At 44.0% G+C, this 22,764-nt stretch overlaps 1 protein-coding gene across 5 annotated transcripts in view; it reads left to right on the forward strand.

The window, feature by feature from the left end:
* The window catches only part of CDK8 (cyclin dependent kinase 8), a 106,754-nt gene that overhangs the window by 6,528 nt on the left and 77,462 nt on the right, over positions 1 to 22,764 (forward strand). Inside the window, exon 1 of one of the 5 annotated variants that reach the window (XM_047755632.1) lies at positions 1,866 to 2,135. The exons of the other annotated variants lie outside the window; for them this stretch is intronic. The gene's annotated coding sequence lies outside the window, so the exon portion shown is untranslated. Of the gene's footprint in view, positions 1 to 1,865; positions 2,136 to 22,764 lie in introns of those variants that run through there. 5 annotated transcript variants of the gene reach the window in all.

Consider the following 22,764-nt stretch of genomic DNA (forward strand, 5'->3'; position numbering starts at 1 on the left):
TGTCGCATTGAATCCTTGTCGTCTCTCTCTTCTTTTTTAAAAAACTTTTATTGAAGTATAGTTGATTTTCAGCGTTGCCTTCGTCTGGGCTGTAGAGCACAGTGACGTAGTGATGTATCTATTTCATGTTCTTTTCCATTGGGGTTTATCAGTGGGTATTAAATATAGGTCCCTGTGCTGCGCAGTAGGTCCTTCTTGTTTATCCTCTTTTTACTCTTTTTCTGTCCCCAGCTGCTGTTGGAGAATGAAAACCCTACTGTCCGTCCTCTCTTCCTTCGGAACAGCTTATAAATCCTTTCCCTCATACTTAAGGAGGCCTTAGCTGTCTCTTTGTTACTTAGAAACTACGGTGATTGTTTTTTTTTGTCTTTGGGTATGTCTTGTCACCTCAAGGCAGTTTTTGAAGTTGTCACTAAAAACTCACTTTCACCTGTTATTTTGACCTTAATACGCAAAGGCATGTTTTTGTGGTTTTTCCTGGGATTCTTCACTTGATCTTAGCCAAAAGGCCGAGAAGCGATTTTTCCTGGGATTCTTTAGTACGGTGATTGTCAGAGTCTCAAAACCAGTCCCTGCCGTCGTAGTAAGCTGCTTTTACTGATGGAGTTATGCCGTGTCCTTCAGATGTATTGTCACCAAAACCCACTGAGAACCCCCCTTTTTAAAATGGAGAGATATCCCCTACCATAAAAGTCACCCCTCTAAGGAGTGCCTGCTGGGATGGAGCGGGACCAGGGGCATCTCTGCAGCGCTGGGACGCAGATTCGTTGCCCGGCTCCGCATGGGGGGTAAAGCCCTGGTGTTTCCACAGCTGTGGCGTGGGTCACGCCTGCAGCTCAGATCTGGTGCCTGGCCCAGGAGCTCCGTGTGCTGTGGGGTGGCCAAGAAAGAGAAAGAAAAGTCCACCCTCTTCAAGTGTGTCGTCTACCGGTTTTTAGTATATTCAGAGCACTCTGCAGCCATCACCACAGTCTAATTCCAGAAGATTTTTGTCACGCCAGGAGAAACCCACTTCAGTGAGCAGTCACTCTGAAGTCCTCTTCCCACCTCCGGGCAGCCACCAGTGTCCTTTCTCTGCGGATTTGCCTCTTCTGGACATTTCCTGTCAGTGGGCTGAGCCAGTACGTGGCCTTTTGTGTCTTCTACTTAACTAGCCTAATGCCCTCAGGGTGGATGTTGAGCATGTATCAGTGTTTCATGGCCTCCGAAGGTGGAAAAGTCCCCTGTTAGCAGTTGGTGGGTATGTCTGGGTTGTTTGTGCTTTGGGGGCTCTCGGGAGGGTCCGCTGTGAACCCTCACCCGGGACTTGCTGTGTGGATGTGTGTGTGTGTTCTCCGTCTCTCAGGCACACACCCGCTCCTGCGGTAACGCTGTGTTTAGCTTTGAGCAACTGCCAGCCTGTTTCAGAGCAGCCGAGAATCACTTTTGAGTGGCTTCGCCTTGACCTTGGTTTAGAACCAAGCTTTGCCTTTGTCCCCAAGACCAGGACCCTCTGTCGCCTAACACCCACCTCGTCCCAGGACGGCGTCCGCACGCCGGTCTCGTGGGATCCTGAAACCCAGAAGAACACCCGTCCCCCGTGCACTCGACCACCGCCCCGACCGCGCTCTCGGGGCGTGTGCTGGGACGTGTGTTCCCAGCTGGAATCAGGTCTAGCATGTAGCTTGCGAAATGCTGGCTGCTGGGCCCCAGTGTGCAGCTCCAGCAATTTTCTCTTCACTCATCACCCCGCAGAACATAGTTCTTCATAGATGTGTTATGTAACCACCTCGCGCGCTGTATGTGGGCTTCGTGTTTACAGGTCCTCTGGGGCTTTCCGGTGAGAGTTGATGGGTTAGACGCGGCAGAGTTCCTCGGGGGCAGGGATCGTGTGCCCTCACTTCCTGGCGCATAGCCAGATGTTGTCGGGTATCTCATGTTTTTTTGTTTTCGGTGTACCTTTTAAGCTTGCTAAACTTGAAAACTCAAGCAAGTTACAGAAAAATAGAAAAGCAGCGCCTCGCAAACATACCTAGAGAAGCACTGTTTCATGGGCTGGCTAATTGGATACCAAGAACAGAATTGAACAAAAGCAGAAGCCAAAGGCAGACGCAAGGCTCAGGTATTTAAAATACTGAGCCACGGCAAAGAATAAGGTATTTTCTAAAGTGTGTCTTATAAATGAATCTGTTTAAATGTGGATCAGACCTGTATTTTAAACTTAAGGAAGATATAGTCTCTGAACCAGAGTTGGCATTTAATTTTGTTTAAACTGTGGTTGCTTCATATTTGACGCTTGCTTTTGTTATGTGAATAAAAAATTATTTAGGTTAGTGACTCAGGGTAACTCAGTTACTTATCTCTCTAGACAAGCTCTTTCAAATCTCTAACTTCAGGAGTTCCCGTCATGGCGCAGTGGTTAATGATTCCGACTAGGAACCATGAAGTTGCAGGTTCGATCCTTGGCCTCGCTCAGTGGGTTAAGGATCTGGCGTTGCCATGAGCTGTGGTGTAGGTTGCAGACGTGGCTCGGATCCCGCGTGGCTGTGGCTCTGGCGTAGGCCGGAGGCTACAGCTCCGATTCAACCCCGAGCCTGGGAACCTGCATATGCCGCGGGAGAGGCCCTAGAAAAGGAAAAAGACCAAAAAATAAAATAAAATCTCTAACTTCATTACGACCTGTGAATTCTAACATCATCATCTTAAGGAGGAGAATTCTTCCTGTCATGACGTCAGGTCTGCTCTAGGTGTCTGTACCCCTGAATCTTATAGGTGGTCTAGAGAACTAAGGGATTTAAAAAACCCCCAAACTCGTCGGACAGTGGTATTATGGTTTATATGAAACAAGTCATATTTGGGGAAAAAGAGGAGGAAGATATTGAAAAATTAATTCTATGAGGCTTCTCTTTTAAGGAAAGGCAATAAATCCTGTGAAAACCTAATAGATAAATTTGTTAGGAGGTTTTTCACTTTATGAAAGAAGCCCTTTATGTAGAGAGCTCTCCTAGCCTACTCATTGTGGGACTCAGTTTGCAAAGCATTCCGTTTATACAGTTTCCGAGGAAATGTTAAGCCCAAAGTAAGGCATACTTGTTATTTGTTTTCTAATGCTCACTTCACGGGAAGGTTCTTTTAAATGTAGAAGTAAGTCATTTAAATATTTGATATCCCATTAGTGTTGCCCTTTAGCTGTAGTTTATTTGGCAGATTCGTGTATTTATACTTTATTTGCTAGCTCTTCACGGAATGTCTGTAATGCTCCGGGTTCTGTGCCAGGTGTAGGTGACTGAGCAGTGAGCAGGCCATGGTTTAAGTCCTCAGGGAACTTAAAGACTTGCAGGGGCTCAGGCAGGTACACAGGTAATCATAATACAGTACAATGGGGCTGTGGTGGAGACGATTATAGGTTGCCATGGGGGTTCCTGATCTGCTCTTGGGGGCTCAGGATGATGTTTCAGTTGTGACTGGAAAGATAATTAGAAGTTACACACTAGAATGGGCTGTAAGTGAGAGTGAAAGGGGGTGGGGGCCAGAGGGTAGCATCTGGCTCCAGAACCTCTACAGTCTGGTCCAGAGGGGGTGTGGCAGGGGTTGGATGACGTGCAGTAAGCAAATTGTACCTGAAATTGTTTATTTGAGGTGGTTTGGGGAGCTTGTTTGTTGTAGGGGGCAGGCTGAAGCTCTCCCGGGCGCCCTTTGGAGCCTCCAGGGAGTAGCATTTACAGAGATGTGAGGAAAAACTGTCTAGTGTCAGGGAGAATTGAAAGGATTCCAGTGACAGAACGTAGGAGTAATGGATGGAACCCATTTCTAGGATTTTAAACAGGTAGTAGCAAGTTCACTTTTATCGTTTAAGAAGATTGCTTGGCAACACAGTCAGGATGGCTTTGGGGAACTGGGTTAGGAGAACTAAACAGGAGTCCAGGTGAGGGTTGCTGGTGGCTTGAATTAGGCAAGTGACAGTGGGGCTGAGGAGGAAGAGTCCCCGGAAATTGGTGATTTATTGGGCGTGAGAGAGGAAGAAGTGGGAAGAACTAAGGCTGGTGCCTTTGTTTCTGGCAGCAGGATGTTCACAAAGAGTCAGAACAACAAGGGGAGCAAGCGTGAGGGGAAAGACGAGGAAGTGAGTTTCGATACACTGAGTTTTAGGCACCTGTTCAACATGGAGGAAGAAGTGTCCGTTAGACAGATCCCTCAGTCTGGTGTTCAAGGGAAAGGTCTGGATAGAGACGGACGTGGGAGTTAGCAAGTTCCGAAATCACGGTGACCTCGAGCTTTCCTGGAGAGAGTGCGCAGAGGGAGAAAGCTGTCTGTCCAGGGGGCCAGGATGTTGAGTCCTGAGGAGGAGGAGGAGCCGGGCCACCCGCTTGTGCAGCGGGGAGTGTACAGCTGATTGGCTGTAACAGCAACTTGGAGACAAGCCAGGAATCCTAACCCGGGAGGGAAAGTTTCCAGAAGGAGTGGTGGCGATGCCATAGCACCCACAGAGGACCGGGGAGTGGTTCCCGGCTGCATCACTGAAGCTAAACCTGTAGATGTCTCTTCTTTTAATTCCATGCTATTCAGGAGGGTTATTATTTTTTAAAAAGAAAATAACTTTTTCCTGATTATGAAAAGTACACGTTCATTATTAAAAAATTCATAGTCCAGAAGTGTATACAGAAATGAAAAGCCCCAACTCTGCCACTAAGAGACCAGATGATTTTCCTTGTCTTTCTTGATAATTCTGTGAGTATGAGTATACATTAATGAATCTATGATCTTATGCTTTTTTCATTCAAGAATATTATGCACCTTTCCATGTTGGTAAATATAGCTCGAAATCACCACTTTTAATTATTATAGGTATCACATTGTATATGCACATGTAGGTATGTATTCAGGTAACCAGTTCTCTAGTGAAAGACAAAATCTAACTAGTCTCTAGATTTTAGCCCATTAAGGTTAGGAAAGCATCTCCTGCTGGAAAATACATCTGCAGTTCTCCAACCTAGTGTCAGGTTCTTGCAGTGGAATTTTAGAGTCAAAGATTGTACACTTTCAGCAGCTGCGCTTCTCTTATAAAGTAAGATTGGACTGTGAAACTAATGAACAGGATAAAAATTCAGATAATACGTAAAGATACACAGGAAGATCTGTTTCCCTCCTTAGAGCTAGTGCTTCTTAGCCCCCTGTGTGTTTGCATATAGAGGCGTATATATGTATGGGTAGGCTTCAACATTTACTTTAAAGCTTCATTCATCTTGAGCAGATAATGCATGCATGTAGAACAGAGGCGAGTATACGCAGGCAGTGAACACTTAAGTCTCCTCCCCTCTGTCTCCTTCAGTCAGTCACCACTTCTTTCAGAGCTGCCCGGGAATTGCTTCTGGTGTGTGCCTCCCCGTTGGTGGACGTCAGCATCTTTGGACTTTGTTTATGGTATTATTTCTCATGGGCAGCTGTTTCATTTCTATGAAGTCACACTTAGTAGTCATTTTGCTCATGGCTGCTGAGTTTCGTGTAAGAATTAGAAAGGTCTTGGAGTTCCTGTTGTGGCTCAGCGGTTAATGAACCCGACTAGCACCCATGAGGACACAGGCTCAATCCCTGGCCTCGCTCAGTGGGTTAAGGATCCGGCGTTGCTGTGAGCCGTGATGTAGGTCCAGACACAGCTCGGACCTGGTGTTGCTGTGGCTGTGGTGGAGGCTGGGGGCTGCGGCTCTGATTTGACCTCTAGCCTAGGAACCTCCATATGCTGCAAGTGCAGCCCTAAAAAGCATAAAAAAAAAAAAGAATTAGGTCTGTATGTCATCATCTTTAAGCACAAACTGTGTGCTAGCGTATATGTATATCCTGTTCCTTGCTCTTCTCAGTTCATGTTTTGGACAGCACGCATAATGCAGTTCATGTCGTCAGCTCATCGTTCTGTTTCGTGAGCGTAGTGTGATAGAGCCAGTTAGAGGACTTTGAGATTGTTTTCCTTTTTTTATTGCCTTAAACAGTACTGTAGTTAGGGCCCTTTATATCAGTCTTTGCAAGCACCGTTCTCTCAGATGGAGCGAGAGCTGCCCAGGTCCCCCTTCCCCCAGGGACATTGGCTGTGCCTGATACCACTGGTAAGGAGCCAGGTCTTGTTGAAGCAAGAGAAGCTCCCTTATGGCCGCAGGCCTTGTAGCCCTCCTGGCTGCCCAGCTGTTCCAGAGACTTGATCATCACGGCCAAGCACAAGTCGCTGGTCATGACCCCAGCCCATCCCTGCTAGACCCTGAAGTGCAGGTCAGTTTCTCAGGGACGTCTCTTTAACAGGCCTGGGCTTCGGGCTCTTGGGAGGCCCAGTCCTCTGTTCTCCGCAGAGGTGGCACCAGTTATACTCTCACCACCCTGCCCCCGCCACCCCCAGCAGAGCGTCCACGGCAGGAAGGAATGGGAGTACAAAGGACATTGACCTGCTCTTCCCGCAACCGCTTAGTCCGCACAGACGGTTCTCTTTCTCTCTTGCTCAGGTGACACCGCTCTCCATTTCCTGGGGCTTGGCTTTGTCATCCTTTCACCCCATCACCCCCTCCCCCTTTTTGGCTTGTTTTCTGTGTTGGTACTGACTTTAGCTTTGGTCTCTTTCCTCGTCACCTTTCTCTCGCATTCACCTCTGTCTGGGCTTGCTTACCTCCATAGACTAGAAAGCTGGAACCCCTCTGCTGCCAGTGGAATTGCTTGACTCTGCATAAACAGCAGAGGTAATTATTTATGGTAGCTAAGCAGACAGCTGATTATCTGTAAAGCAGTTTGGAGGTATTTTGTTAATTTTGAAGAGATGTTTTAAAAAAAGTTTTAAGTACTCCTAAAGGTAATTCTTTCTTCATAGACATGATTTCTGCTCAACAGAGTTTGCAAAGTGCTTACTGCTTATAGATAGATAAGAAGCTGCAAAAGTACGTAAATATTTTATGTTTTTATCTGAAAATCTATTTGAGTACAAATGAGTCCAGCTCTGCCTAAGAGTTGAAGTAAATCACATGCTCTGTGGCTGAAGGTTACTCTTGTCCTGTCTGAGCCAAGATCAGCTGCCCTCTGCACAGCCCCTTCAGGCCTGTGACCTTTGCTAGGCTTGGATGTGCATAAGTGAAAAGCCAAGGAAATGTGCGTGGGGAGCATGGGCTGCTCCTGTTGTCTCTCTTCCTTGGCTGGATTCTTTTTTTTTTCCCCTTGCGATGGGATCATTCAGTTCTAAAAGGTGATTCAACCCGAGGTTCTTTAAGTACTTGAAGTTTTGAATTCAAGCAAAAAATAGTCACCAGGTGTACCACTTTTTGACCTTTTTTTTTTTTTTTTTAAACTTGGATTATGTAGCAATTGCTATTTATGTTGCACATGGTAGAACTGGACTCACCACGTTTCAGTATGCTTGCTGGCTTTCAAATCAGAATGCAGTAAATTATATTTTTCCCTGGTGAAACTCTGTGCTGTGATTATCCCTGAAACATTTTGGAATGTAAGGTAATGTTTGCCACTGGTTACTTATTTTTAAGTGTTAAAAAAGTTTTGATTTAGTTGCAGTGTACTGAGTAGGGAAATTAAATACCAATTGTCTTTGTGGAGAAAATATTAGTAATACCTTCCAAGAACTTATACAGTTATAGTTCATAAAATTTTTAATAGCTTTGTATATAATTTGCATGCCATGCAGTTTACCTTTTTAAAGTTGCTGTCACCACAATCTAGTTTTGTTTATTTATTTATTTATTTATTTATTGGTCTTTTTGTCTTTTTTTTTTTAGGGCCGCACCTGCGGCATATGGAAGTTCTCAGGCTAGGGTCTAATTGGAGCAGCAGCTGCCGACCTACACCACAGACACAGCGACTCCAGATCTGAGCTTCGTCTGCGACCTGCACCACAGCTCACGGCAACGCCAGATCCTTAACCCACTGAGCAAGGCCACGGATCGAGCCTGCCACCTCATGGTTCCTAGTCGGATTGGTTTCCACTCCGCCAGGAAGGGAAGTCCTACCACAATCTAATTTTAGAATGTCCCCCTCCCTGCTCAGGGAACCGCGTACCATTAGCAGTGATTCCTCTTTCCCTCCAACCCTCTGGCCTTAGGAAACCACTCATCTGCTTTCTGCCTCTGGCTTTGCCTATTCTGGACATTTCATTTAAATGAAATCATACAATATGGGGTCTTTTGTGAATGGCTTCTTTCACTTAATGTTTTCAAGGCTCACTCATGATTTAGCATGTATCACATTTCTGTTTAGTCATGCATGAGTTGTTGGCTATTTTGGGTTGTTTCCCCTTTTTGGTTACTCTGAATAATGCTGCTCTGATCATAGGTATACAGGTATCTGAGTCCCTGCTTTCAGTTCCTTGTGTGTATAACTCGGAGTGGAATTGCTAGATGATGTGGTAACTTTGCTGAACTTTAGAGTAACCCCCAAACTCTTGCCTCTGTGGCTGCACCATTTTACATACCCACTAGCAATGCACAAGGGTTCCAGTTTCTCCACAGCTTTCCCAGCATTTATTCCCCTCCCCCCTTTAGACAAATATAGCCAATCCTTATGGATATCAAGTGGTATCTCATTGCGGTTTTGATTTGCATTTCCCTAATGATGAATAGTATGTCTTCTTTTTTTTTTTTTTTTGGTCTTTTTGCCATTTCTTGGGCCGCTTCCCGTGGTATATGGAGGTTCCCAGGCTAGGGGGCGAATCGGAGCTGTAGCTGCCGGCCTACGCCAGAGCCACAGCAATGCGGGATCCAAGCCGAGTCTGCGACCTACACCCCAGCTCACGGCAACGCCGGATCGGATCCTTAACCCACTGATCGAACCCGCAACTTCATGGTTCCTAGTTGGATTCTTTAACCACTGGGCCACGACGGGAACTCCATGAATAGGACTTCTTGTATCACATAGTATCGTTAAGTAGTTTTCATGTACTTTTTGATCATTTGATTATCTTCTTGGAAAAACACTCAAATCCTTTGCTTGTTTAAAATTGAGTTATTTATCTTTTTATTATTGAGCTGTAGGAGTTCTTTCTATACTTTCGATACTAGGCCTTTATCAAAAAAATGATTGGCAAACGGCCAATAAGTACATGAAAACACACTCAGCATCATTAACCATCAGGGAAATGAAAATCAAAACTGAGCCACCTCTTCACAGCCATCAGGATGGCTGCTATAAAAAAGAAAAAGGGAGTTCCCGTTGTGGCGTGGTGGTTAACGAATCCGACTAGGAACCACGAGAGTGGCCCAAGAAATGGCAAAAAGACAAAAAAAAAAAGAAAAAAGAAAAAGAAAAGAAGTTTTGGCCACTTGTGTATCTTCTTTGGAAAACTATTCAGGCCCTTTAGTCATTTTTTAATCTGGTTGTTTTCTTGTTGAGCTTTAGGAGGTCTTTGTATATTCTGGATATTAATTCCTTATAAAATACATGATTAGTGAAAAATTTCTCCCATTCTGTAGGTTGCCTTTTCTCTGTGGATGTTTTCTTTTGATATACAAATTTGAAAATTTTTCATCAAGTCCATTTGTCTACTTTATTCTTTTGTTTTCCTTTGCCTTTGGTGTTGTATGTAGGAAATCATTGCTAAATCAACATCATAACGCCTTTGCTCTAGGTTTTCCTCTGTGAACTTGTGGTTTTAGGTCTTAGATTTAGCTCATGGATCCATTTTGACCTAGTATTTATATATGGTGTTAGCTTCACCCTTCTGCATGTAGATAGCCACTTTTCAAGCCTTTGTTGAAAAGGTGTCTTTTCCTCCATTGAGTGGCCTTAGCACCCTTGTCAAAAGTCATTTGATCATATATGGGAGGGTTTATTTCTGAACTCTATTCTGTTGGTCTGTGTTTGTCTTTGTGTCATTGCCAGACTGTTTTGATTACTATAGCTTTGTGGTAAGTTTTGAAATCAGGAAGGATGAATCCTCTAGTTTTGTTCTTTTCTCAGAATTACTTCGACGCTTCACTGGTTCATAAAATTCAAGCTCTGATTGCATCTGATAACATCTTAAACTTTGTTGATAGATTGGGCTTTTTTTTCCTTTTTCTTTTTGGCGTAGCATGTGGAAGTTTCTGAGCCAGGGATTGAACCCCTACCACAGCAGCAACCCAAGCCACTGCATTGCCAACACCAGATCCTTAACCTGCTATGCCACAGGAGAACTCTTGGGCTGTCTTAGAAATGTATGTATATGTATAGTTCTAGGTTACTGAGTTTTCTGGGTTACTGGTTCACTTTTTATTCACCGGACTTTTATTTTAATCATTGTGGGTGAAAATTATCTTCAAATGTGTCATGTGGCGGGGGGCGGGGGGTGTCTGTGTGTGTGTACGTACTGGCTCCTGTACTGAACAGCTGTGTCTTGGGAGGCTTAGAGTTCATCTGCCTGTGGTTTTCCTTCACCCTTCCCTCGTTGTCACCTGTCTATTAACAAAGAAGTTTAATGTTTTTTAAATTACAGGAGTAATAAGTATCAATTGCAGAAAATGGAAGTAAATTCTAAGAAGAAAATAAAATTCACCTTATTTTGGCCACTTAGACTTTTTTCTGCACATGTTTTAAAATCACATTATATTGTGCTTATTGTTTTGAGTTGAAACCTCCTTAAATTCCTCAACAATAGATTGTGTATATTCCATGTTATGAACCATATTTCTATTAAGTTTTAATATGTTGTATGGGGGTCTCTCCTTTTTTTTGTACATTCTATATTTACATTTTGCTTTTTCATTCTGGTTTTTCTTTGCAATTAAAATTTTATTGATACATTTTTATAGATACCCATGATTTTATCCTTAGGAATGATTTCTCAAAGTGAATTGGCCAGATCAGTTTTTCAGGTTTTTGACACATAAAGCCGACTTTTCTCCTAGAAAGTTTGAACTAGTTTGTAATATCATTCATAATGAACAGGAGTAGGTTTGCCACTTCCTTCATCAGTTTTTTTATTATTTAATCTTTAAAATGATTTTTTAAATTTTTATTATTATTATTATTTTTGTCTTTTTGCCTCTTCTAGGGCTGCTCCTGCAGCATATGGAGGTTCCCAGGCTAGGGGTCTAATTGGAGCTGTAGCTGCTGGCCTGCACCAGAGCCACAGCAACACGGGATCCGAGCCGCGTCTGCCACCTACACCACAGCTCACGGCAATGCCAGATCCTTAACGCACTGAGCAAGGCCCAGGGATCACAACCTCATGGTTCCTAGTCGGATTCCTTAACCACTGAGCCACGACGGGAACTCCTCCAAAGTCATTTTCTTGTAATCTTTGTGAATTTGATAGGAAACCTATGGAATCACAGTTTTATTTATATTTGTTTCATTAATATTTAAACTTAGGAGTTCCCATCATGGCTCAGGGGAAATGAATCTGACTGGTTTCCATGAGGACACAGGTTCAATCCCTGGCCTCACTCAGTGGGTTAAGGATCTAGTCTAGCCACGAACTGTGGGGTAGGCTGGCAGCTGTAGCTCTGATTCAGCCCCTAGTCTGGGAACTTCGATATGCTGTGGGTGTGGTCCTAAAAAAAAAAAAAAAAGCCAAAAAATATTTATAGTTTCTTCTTTTTTCGTTAATTACTTTTTTCTGTATTACCCAGTCACATTTTACCCATTTTCCTATAATAGTCTTATTTTAAATAAAATATAGTTGATTAACAATGCTGTGCCAATTTCTGCTATACAGCAAAGTGACCCAGTCCTTCATACATATATATATTTATGCACATCCTTTTTCTCATATTATCTTTCATCATTTTTTATCACCAGAGATTGGATATAGTTCCCTGTGCTGTACAGTAAGACCTCACTGCTTATCCATTCTAAATGTAATGGTTTCTATCTACCAGCCTCAAACTCCCTGTCCCTCTCACTCCCTGCCCCTCCCCCTTGGCAACCACAAGTCTGTTCTCTAACTGCGTGAGTCTGTTTCTGTAGATAGGTTCATTTGTGCCGTATCTTAGATTCCACTTATGTGATATCATATGGTATTTGTCTTTCTCTTTCTGACTTACTTCACTTGGTATGGTAATCTCTAGTTGCATCTGTGTTGTTGCAAATGGCATTGTTTCATTCTTTTTTATTGTTGAGTAATATTCCATTGTATGTATGTACCACATCTTCTTAATCCATTCATCTACAATGGACATTAGGTTGCTTCTGTGTCTTGGCCATTGTGAATATTGCTGCAATGAACATAGGGGTACATGTATCTTTTTGAATCTATAATAATCTTTAAATTTTTTTGTGAAATGCTTTGTTTATTGGGATATTAAATCCTTTTATTCATGTTGTAAGTATTTCCAATTTTTTCTTTTTTCTTTTTAGGGCCACACCCATGGCATATGGAAGTTCCCAGGCTAGGGGTCAGATCAGAGCTGCAGCTGCCAGCCACAGCCACCGCCACAGCCACAGCCACACCAGATCCTACCTACACCACAGCCCACAGCAACTCCGCATCCTCAACCCACTGAGTGAGGCCAGGGATCAAACCTGCAACCTCAGGGTTCCCGGTCAGATTTGTTCCCGTTGTGCCATGATGGGAACGCCATTATTAGGGTTCTAATTGTAATTTTCTAGCCTTGTTAATACTACGGAATAATTCTTACACAATTGATTTGAAATGCCACCTTCATCATTACCCTGTGTTCTCTTGTATACTGACATACTAAAAAATAATTCCTTAGCTATTTGTTACGAAATTTTAAAAATAGGCCCCAAAGACAGTTCACTACTTCCCCACTAACCTACCTTTCTGCTCTGCTTGTCTAGTTAAAATCTTTTATTGTATTTTGACTCTTTTCATCTTCTATTTTTATTTTTTTTAATTTTTATTTTATTTTATTTTTTTTGTCTTTTTGTCTTTTTTTGTTGTGGTTGTTGTTGTTGTTGATGTTGTTGCTATTTCTTGGGCCGCTCCCGCGGCATATGGAGGTTCCCAGGCTAGGGGTCGAATCGGAGCTGTAGCCACCGGCCTACGCCAGAGCCACAGCAATGCGGGATCCGAGCCGCGTCTGCAACCTACACCACAGCTGACGGCAACGCCGGATCCTTAACCCACTGAGCAAGGGCAGGGACCGAACCCGCAACCTCATGGTTCCTAGTCGGATTCGTTAACCACTGCGCCACGACGGGAACTCCTTCATCTTCTATTTTTAAAATAGTTATTTTCTCATGTATTTATATTTAGTTCTGAACACTTTTAGCTCAATGTTTTGTTTTTCTAGGTATAATATTCCTGACATCTGCAAATACTAATAGTCGTATTATTAATTCCTTTCTGATACTTCAGCTTTAGAAAATCTGATGTTATTTCATTGCCTGTATCTTTTCAGTAACCTTTTAATAACGGTAGTGTTGGGGATATTTGTGCCTTCCTTTTGACTTTAAATGGGAGTGTTTCTAGTGTCTCTGTGTTGAGTAAAGACTTTTGTTAATTTTTGTTCTCATGGCATTATTAGACATGAGACCCACATGTCATATACTAGCTTCGTGAGCTTGGACAATTCATTTCATCTCTCTGAGCACTTCCGACTTCTTGTCTGTAAGAGAAATCCGTCCCACAGAGTTCTTCTTGTGTGTAACATAAGGGGACGAAGGATGTAAAGGAAGTTTTCAGTCTCTCCTAAGGGCGTGCAGGTTACATGTGTTTTAATGCGTCTGTAGAATTAATCTCACTTGTTCAGTCATTTGTGCTTCTCAATTTCTCCACTGCGCAATTATGCTAATTGCTGTTTTTCAGGAAGAATTTGTGATGTTTATTAGTAGATGATTTTCTTAGTCTGTTTGCTTTTGCCTACAATGTCATGGTTGTGTTTCTGAGAAATCCCTTGTGAAAGCAGCTGTTTCACTGAGGTTAGGGTCCCGGGGAGTTTCTGTAGGACTTGCTGTGATGTAAGTATTTTTATGGTTGTAATCTAAAAGGAATACTTATGTCGACTAAAAACGACAGAAATAAACTGAATCTTTCTTTCTTTACCATTTAGTCTGCTCATGTGGAAGGTTTTTCAATCCCCTGTTACCTTTGTCCTTGACCATGCAGTCTTGCTTGTAGTACTGTTACCGCTGCCAGTGGTAAACAAAAGAATAAAAGAATGGGTAAACAAAACAGCTCCATTCGGGAAGAACACCCAGACACTCAAACAGTGCATCTGTGCGTGCCTGTTCTTTGCATGCAGCTACTATTTTTCCTGTTTATTCTGTGCTCATTCCAGTCCGCATCACAGTAATAATGCCTTTGTGTGGTGATTTTCCCCCCTAATTAGTTGGTGATATTATGACCACATTGTGTTATAAAAACTCGGGCCGTAAGAGACTTGCCTGTACCTGCCAGTACAGGGGAACTAGTCAGTACTGTGGATATTATGGCAAGTGACTGGATGACCCATTTCATGGATTAAGGCACTGTCATCGCTCTAGCTTAGCGCAGGTGTTCATGCTTGGCTCCATGAACTGTGCTTATTGATAGGATCTGGTTGCAAATACGTTTGTTCTTGTTACAGGCATTTGAGTGGGTTCCAGAATATTGCAGGGGAGGGTTTCTCTAGAAAAACAGGTGCGGGGTGGGACTGAGCAGATGAAACATTAGTCCGCCTTATCCACAGGGCGTTTGTGCCGGCACTCCTGCCTGGACCATGAACAGTACCGTAACCCTGCGTTTACTGGACTTCTTCCTGTGCTGCCACACACGGCGCGGATACACTGGCCGGAGCAATGGTTCTCGTCCTTGGCGGGACACGAGATGTCATCATGCTACTCAGAATGGCATTCAGCTTAAAGCTTAGAAAGTGTTTATTTCTGGAATTTTCCATTGAATGTTTTCGCTGTGGTTGATCGAGAGTAACTGAAACCACAGAAGGTAAAACCACTGGTAAGGGGGGACTGCTGTATTCACTGTATCACTTAGACCTCGTGTTGAAACAGAGTAGGAAACGTAATCCTACCGTTGATTGTACAAAATCACAGTCCCTTTTCACTCTTGACGAGCGTCGCTGTGTTGTTGGAAGATTAATCACTAGAGTGGTTTGGAGAAAGGCAAATAACATGATTGGAAGAAGGTTACCATAGTGTATAGCCTAAACAGATGTGGGTCTTTCAGTTGGAAATCCGAGGGATGGATTCGAAATGTAGTTGGCACTTGGCGTGGGGGCGTCGCTTCTAGGGCCCTCCTGGACATCAGGAGTCAAGGACCCTCACCTCTTAGGTTGGATGGTGTCGTGTTGGAGTTCCTGCTGTGGCTCAGAGGGCTGAGGACCTGGCGTTGTCTCCCTGAGGATGAGGGTGGGATCCCTGGCCTTGCTCAGTGGGTTAAGGATCCAGCAAGCTGTGGTGTAGGTTGTAGATGAGGCTCGGCTTCGGTGTGGCTATGACTGGGGTGTAGACCACAGCTGCAGCTCCAGTTTGACCCCTGGTCCAGGAGCTTTCATATGCCACAAGGGTGGCTGCAACAACAACAATAAAACTGGTATAGTATTTGCACATAACCCTTGCAACTCTCGCAAATACTTGAGATCACCTGTAGATTATTTAGTAGTACTGACTACAATGTAAGTGCCGTGTCAGTAGTTGCCAGTGTGCAGCAAATGCCAGTTTTGGTTTTTGGAACTTTCTGGAATTTTTTCCCTGAGTTTCCTACCCATAGTTGTTTGAATCTGCAGATGTGAAACCTGCAGACACAGGGGACCAACCATCGAGAAAACTGCCTGTCCTGGAAGGCTGGATATGGGCTTATTTCCAAATCTCAGGCTTAGGAGCTGCTGTTTCTTTCTTTCTCAATCTTGACCTATGGCAGTCGGATAGAGGCTCTACAGTCCTTTATTTTGCTGCTGAAAACGTACTGACTTTGCAGAAGGGCATAGGTGTATTGATGAATGACACGCGTAAGCCTCCTTTCCCGTCTGGGTGTTGTTTCAAGTATGTGGAAGAGAAACAGCGCTTTGTGACTCGCATGTAGGCCTGTGACTGAAAACGCAGAGACACACTCGGGCGCTGTGGCTTGGGGAGCGCCTTGTGACGCAGAGGTCCACCCACCCATGGAAGGCAGAGCCTTCTCTCTTCTTGCACGTGGCTTCTGGATTCCCTGAATAATAAAACGTGGTTGTAGAGGAAGCGCAGTCACTGGACTGGATGACCTGTATGGTTGGGCCAGCTCTGAGGCTGTACAATAAAATCACTGGGAACCTTTATCAAGTGGAGAACATTGGACCCAGTGGGCTAAATCTAGAAAAGGTGCAATAAGTTAGGCTGAAATCTTGGTTTACCTTTAAAAGTTAGCGAGCCACAGACTTGCTTTACGTTTTTTAAACAGTGCTTCAAGACTTCGGAAAAGTAGTGAAATGGTCGTGGAGCGAAGAAACAGTAAATCCACAGCACACAGAAGAGCAGGAGGCGGCAGGCCTCAGGCAGCGCTGGCTCTGACCCCTGCGCTGCCTCCTCCGGCTCGTCAGAGGAAGGCAGGGTTGGGAAGTGTCCCATCCAGGGTCTCTGGCCTGAGCGGCTGACGGTGGTGCCGATGATGACGGGCTGAGGTGGGACTTGGAGGAGCAGGAGGCGTCGGTGCGGGGCGTCTTGTTAAACGAGCTCACGTGGTTCGTCGGCTTTACTTAGGCCTCTTCTCAGTTCTGATTGGCCTCAGAGATGTCAAGTCATTTCAAGAGGAGTGGGCGCCAACTTGCAGGGGTTTTCGCTGGACACGTTTGGGACAAGTGGAGCATCAGAAAGAGTGACAGATCGTGATGTGTTACACGAAGAATCCATGAGTCCCAAGTGAGAGTGAAAAACGGGAGGAAGAGGGAGTTCCTCACAGAACACCAGCCGAAAAATGTGGAAGGAGTGCTGGAACCAGAAGGAGCACTTTGGGAGTTCGCTTAGTGGCTCAGCGGTTAACAAATCTGACTAGCATCTGTGAGGACGCAGGTTCGACCCCTGACCTTGCTCAGTGGGTTAAGGATCTGGCGTTGCCGTGAGCTGTGGTGTAGGTTGCAGACGCGGCTCAGATCTGGTGTTGCTGTGGCTGTGGGGTAGGCCGGCAGCTGTAGCTCCGATTGGATCCCTAGCCTGGGAATCTCAAAGTCATTTGGTAAGTTTGTTGGGAGATAGAATGTTCCTTTTGTCTCCAAGTATCACCTCACCAATTATTAACTAATTGCAAGGAGAAAATGTACCTTCACATACAGAGAGATCTGACAGCCACCAACTTAACAGAATTGTCGATCTCGGCGTCACAGATAGTGGAGGAACCAGGAGGGACATCAGGTGTCTCTTCTGAGGTGAGGCAATAAGAAGAAAAAGCACCTGTGATGCATTCTCGCCCCAGTGTTTAACTTCAGTCTGTAGGTGTTTATCATACTATTCCTTCAGTTTTTCATAGGTTTAAAATTTTTCAAAAGTAAACTTTTTGAAAGTGTTGACCTTAAAAATGAAACAGTCATTTTACCAGCAAAATGGGTTTACTTGGGAACAGTAGAGACGCGCACCGTGGGACAAGGAAACCATGGGAAAACCCAACACAGAAGAAGCACGTCATAGAGAAAAAGGGGCAGATTTGAATGAAAAGGGGTCGTTTTGAACCGAAGTCCGTCAGAGGACGGTTAGCGTTCAGAGTTACGACTATTTCTCCTCGGGCTGCGGTGGTTGATTTGATGCAGGAGACGCAGTCTGCATCTGTGCTGTGGGGCCTGTGCTTAACTCTTTCCCTGCTGATGAGTATTCTTTTGGGGCCTGTGACTGACAGTTCCTCTGTTTGACGTCAGGTGGTACTGGGTGAAAGCTCCCCTTCTGGCTTCTGACTCCATTTAGTAACGTTCCCTTTCTTACTTTGCACAAAAGCATGGCTTTTAAGGACTGCATTGTCATCCTCTATGTGGTAAATAAAGGTGCATTTTTTCAACGAGGTTATTTAGGGATGCTTTTATAAACGATGATTTAGGACTTTAGACTTTGAGATATGCCTTCGAAACCTCGAGCGCCTGTGTGGCTTTGTGAATATCTCACTTAGTTCTCCTTGGAGCCCGCTGCTCTCATTACAGGTTGAAGTCTGAGTGTCTCAGAAGACTGAATTGGTAACAAAGATGGAATAGCAAGGTGGAGGCCCTCGCACCTGTACAGGTCCCGTGGTTCTGCAAGACTGCATGTTTCAAAGGGAGTTCCGCGGGCTCTGGGGGTTATCTGTCTGAGTTAAGGCACTAAGCCCCTGCTGGCGTGTAGTGGTACCTCAGTGTGATTTTTTTTTTTTTTTAGACTGGTAACTAGTGCCTGTGAGCACCTTTTCATATGCTTAATGCCGCTTGAATATCATCCTTTGTGAACTGCCATTCAAATCTTTTACTGGTTTTCCACTTGTTTGTGGGCCTTTTTCTTACCGACTTGTAGGAGTCCCGACCTTTTTGCGTGTTTATGTATTGCAGACATTCGCTGTCGTTCTGTGACTTATATCACAGTTTCTTGTGACACACAGGTTATTTTTAGCACAGTGTAATGTCTTTTCCTTTTGTGAGCAGCAGTTTTTGTGTCCTGTTTAAGTGATTATTTCCTACCTCAAGGTTACTTTTTCAGCATTTAGGTGTATGGTCCACTTGGGATTGATTTTTGTACGTTGTGTTAGATAGGGTCAAGATTTTATTTTACACACTGTCTTACCACTAGAACTTTTTTTTCCATTTTTTTACGGCCGTACCTGTGGCATATGGAAGTGCCCAGGCTAGGGGTCACCTCGGAGCTACAGCTGCTGGCCTATGCCACAGCCTCAGCGGTGCGGGACCCGAGCTGCGTCTGTGACCTATAGCACGGTTCCTGGCAAGGCTGGATCCTTAACCCACTCACTGAGTGAGGCCAGGGGTGAAGCCGGCATCCTCATGGATACTAGTCAGATTGGTTTCCACTGCGCCGCAATGGGAACTCCCACTCTAACTTTATAATAAGTCTTTATCATCTAGGCTTAATTCAGGTAGTGTAAGCCTTCCAGTTTGTTCTTTAAGATGATCTTGGCCAGTCTGGTTCTTTTTTATTTCCTTATATGTTTTAGAATTTAGTTTATCAGCTTCTACCAGGCATGCATGTGCACACACACAAGACACTGCAAACCCTACTAGATTTTGGGATTGTTTTGAATTTATAGATCATCTTGGGAGAGAATTAACATTTTAATAGATACTGAACCTTCCAATCCTTCCATTTATTTAGGACTTTAATTTCTCCTAGTCTTTTAATGCATTACTTAGTTTGATTTTAATATCTACCAGTTGTAGTCCACATATTTTATTAAACATGATTTCTTATGTGTAACAAAGTTAGAGAAACTAGACCCAGGAAGATATAAGCTCTTACCATAAACTTTCTTCTAGGAATAACTTCAGCTTAATTATGTATTAAAGAGTATTCACTAAAGCAGTTTTAAAAACTATAATCTGGGAGTTCCCGTCATGGCGCAGTGGTTAACAAACTAGAACCATGAGGTTTCGGGTTCGATCCCTGGCCTCTCTCAGTGGGTTGAGGATCCAGCGTTGCCGTGGGCTGTGGTGTGGGCCCCGGGTGCAGCTCGGGTCCTGCGTTGCTTTGGCTCTGACGTAGGCCGACGTCTACAGCTCTGACTGGACCCCTAGCCTGGGAACCTCCATGTGCTGCAGGAGCAGCCCTAGAAAAGGCAAAAAAATAAAAAATAAAATAAATAAATAAATTTTAAAAAATTTAAAAAACTATAATCTGATTTATGAAGTTGTGCTCGTTCGCACTTCCCAGAAATACTCATTTTCTTTCACTTATTATTCATTTATTAAGCATTTTAAAGAGCCTGTTGGCCAGATAGTAAATGTTTTAGGCATTAGTAAATGTGGGCCACCTAACAATCTCCGCTGTGTATGCTGTATATATTTATTTTTAAACAATCCTTTAACAATATAAAAATTATTCTTCGCTCATGGGCGGTGCAAAAACAGGTTTGGGGCTGAACTCGGCCCGTGGACCATAGTTTGCTGACCCCTGAAGTATTACAGCAACGAACAGAAATGTGGGGGGAGCGAAGCAGTAGAATTTCACCTGAGCTGAGCCCTCGCTGAGACATGTTCTGGCTTTTGGGTGAGTAATAAAGTATAGTGTGAGGACCTTGGAATTGAAAGAAGTGCCTTAAGCCAAGTGGACAGAAGACTTTGATGACTGTGGCCATTCTTAGTCAGGCTGGATGGTCTTTGGCAGTGGCTCAAGAGAACCTTCAGGAACCTCTCGATCTTGTAGGGTTCCCTTGAAGGTAATCAGTTCACCCAAGGCTCGTCCAGCTCTCTTGTGGATGAACAGGTAGAAAAGTTGATGACGATTAGGTAATCTCAGAGAGGGAAATTGCTGAAGTGCTCATTTTAAATTGCAGAAGATCCGTTTACATTCCCAAGGAAGAGCTTTGGTCACTGAGGACTTGATTAAATCATTTAATAATCATACAGGTGTAGAAAAATGGGAACCCGTTGCCTGCAGTAGTCAGCGAGATCCAGGAGTCTTTGATTGTCTTTTAAACCCACCTTGAAGAGTTTTGAACAATTTGCAATCTATCAAGAGTAAGGGATTTACCTCTTTGGGATAAATCATGTGAGAGGCAGGGTGCCTTTTTTTGGTTTGTTTTTAGGGCCGTACCTGCGGCATATTGGAGGTTCCCAGGCTAGGGGTCAAATCGGAGCTGCAGCTGTAGGCCTACACCACAGCCACAGCAATGCCAGATCTGAGTTGCATCCACCACCTACACCGCAGCTCATGGTAACACCGGATCTGTAGCCCACTGAGTGAGACCAGGGATCGAACGTGCATCCTCAGGGATACTGGTTGAGCTCTTAATCCACTGAGCCCCAGTGGAACTCTGGTGGTGTACTTCCGGTGGGATAACACCATACCTTCTCTTTGGAAGTCTTATCTCCTTCCTGAGCTAAAGTAGAGAAATATAATCAATCTTAGATTTTACCCCATATTTTGAATACAACAAAAGGTCGCCCAGATACTAGACTGGACTAGAAACCCAGGCATATTTATGGTCCTTGGGGTACTGGCTGAGGACCTGTTGAAAAATTGGAGGGTGCCTCTTTGAACTGTTGGGTGATTGTCCCGAGGCAAACAAGTGTTGACTGTTTTGATCTAAAAGAACACTATAGACGTGGATCTTCAAGTGTGAAATGTATAGCTTTAGGAAGCAATGAAGATAGAACAATATTTTGGTTTGATTCTGTAGGAAATGAGGCGGGAGGAGAGATGAATTATCCTATGTGTGGCCCTGAGATCCTGAGTTAGGTTTGTAATTCCTTTCCACTGTGTTTTTGTTTTAAATCCTGAAGATGGGAATATTGCAGGGATTGGTGTGAGGTGTGATGAATCCTTTGTAAGGTTTTCAGTTGTTGGTTTTAGTTCTTCTTTTACCTTGTGCTTTTGGAGAGTGTTGTTTAAATTGGGGTAGGTGTTTGGTAGAGGAAACCAAGCCTTGATGGGTTCGACCCAGTAAGGCTGCCAATATCATTTTTTTTTTTTTTTGGGTCCACAAAAAGTCAGACTCCTACAGTGTTCAGTTTGGGGTTGATTTAAATAGATTTCAGTTAGTGACCTGACTATTGACTAGGAAGACCTGGAGGATTTCAAAACACAAGCCGTGGGAACACTTCATCTGGTACTTCCTTTTGCCTGCACACCCTCCTACTAAATTCCCTGGGGTGTTGTCACCCAGAAGGTAAAGAATGTTTCGGTTAAAGGCCGGCCAGTGAATGGAGGGAAGTACCTAGGGACGTCTGAGGGTTATTCGACTCTCCACCACTGAAGCCCTTTGTCAGATGCAAGAGGGCTTCTGTATCAGCAGTAGGTTTAAGATGGATACAGCTCTAGTTTAGCAGGGATTTTGCAAGGTGGCCCTTTAATATTTAGACAGATTTCTCTATCAAGAGACTCACTTATTAACTTGGAAGTTCTACCTTCTTGCTGTTCCTTTAGTTGTTATTCTAGGTATTAACACATGTGCTTTTGACTTCACAGTGTGTAATGTTAATTGGCAGACGGTGCAAGAGTACTAGAGTACTCCAGCTCCCTTTACTCCCCCATCCCGGACTTAGTACGGCAGCGTCGTCGTATCTTTTAATTCTGTGTGTTTATGCTCTGTCAGATGTGACCACTGTTGTGTGCATTTACTATTCCTGTGGACTTAACCATCCTGTCCATTTCTTACCCCTTCCTGCCTATGGTGCTTCCTTTGTGGATCCTGTTCTTTCAACCTGAAGAACACTTGAGTATTCTGTTTGGTGTAGAACTGGTAACAAACTCTCTCTTTTAGTTTGGGAGTGCCACTGTTTCTCTGGTGTAGATTCTAGATTAGCAGTTCTTTTCTTGCAGTATTTTAACATGTTCTTACTACTCTTTTGTTTTGTGTTGATTCTGTTGGGAAATCAGCCGTTAGTCTAATTAACTGTTATTTGCAAGTAGTGTGTCTGCATTTGGAGACTTCCTTCTTGGATCACTTTCTGTCTATCTGAAGCCCACGTGTTTACTTAACATGCTGCCGAGATTTATGATGCCTTTTTGGGGGTGGGGGCATGCTACGACCCTCGGAGTTCCTGGGTCAGGGATCAGATCTGAGCCTCAGTTGTGACCAATGCCGCAGCTGTGCCGGATCCTCAACCCACTGTGCTGAGCTGGAGATGGAGCCTGTGTTCCAGTGCCCCAGAGACGCCAGGGGTCCTGATGTGCCACAGCGGGAACCCCTCATAATGCTTCTTAATCTGTAATTTGTTGTCGTTAGCTTTAGAAAATTCTCAGCCGTTGTCTTTTTAAATATTGGTTGTGCCCTCT

This window comes from Phacochoerus africanus, chromosome 13 (genome assembly GCF_016906955.1).
Source record: "Phacochoerus africanus isolate WHEZ1 chromosome 13, ROS_Pafr_v1, whole genome shotgun sequence".
NCBI lineage: Eukaryota > Metazoa > Chordata > Mammalia > Artiodactyla > Suidae > Phacochoerus > Phacochoerus africanus.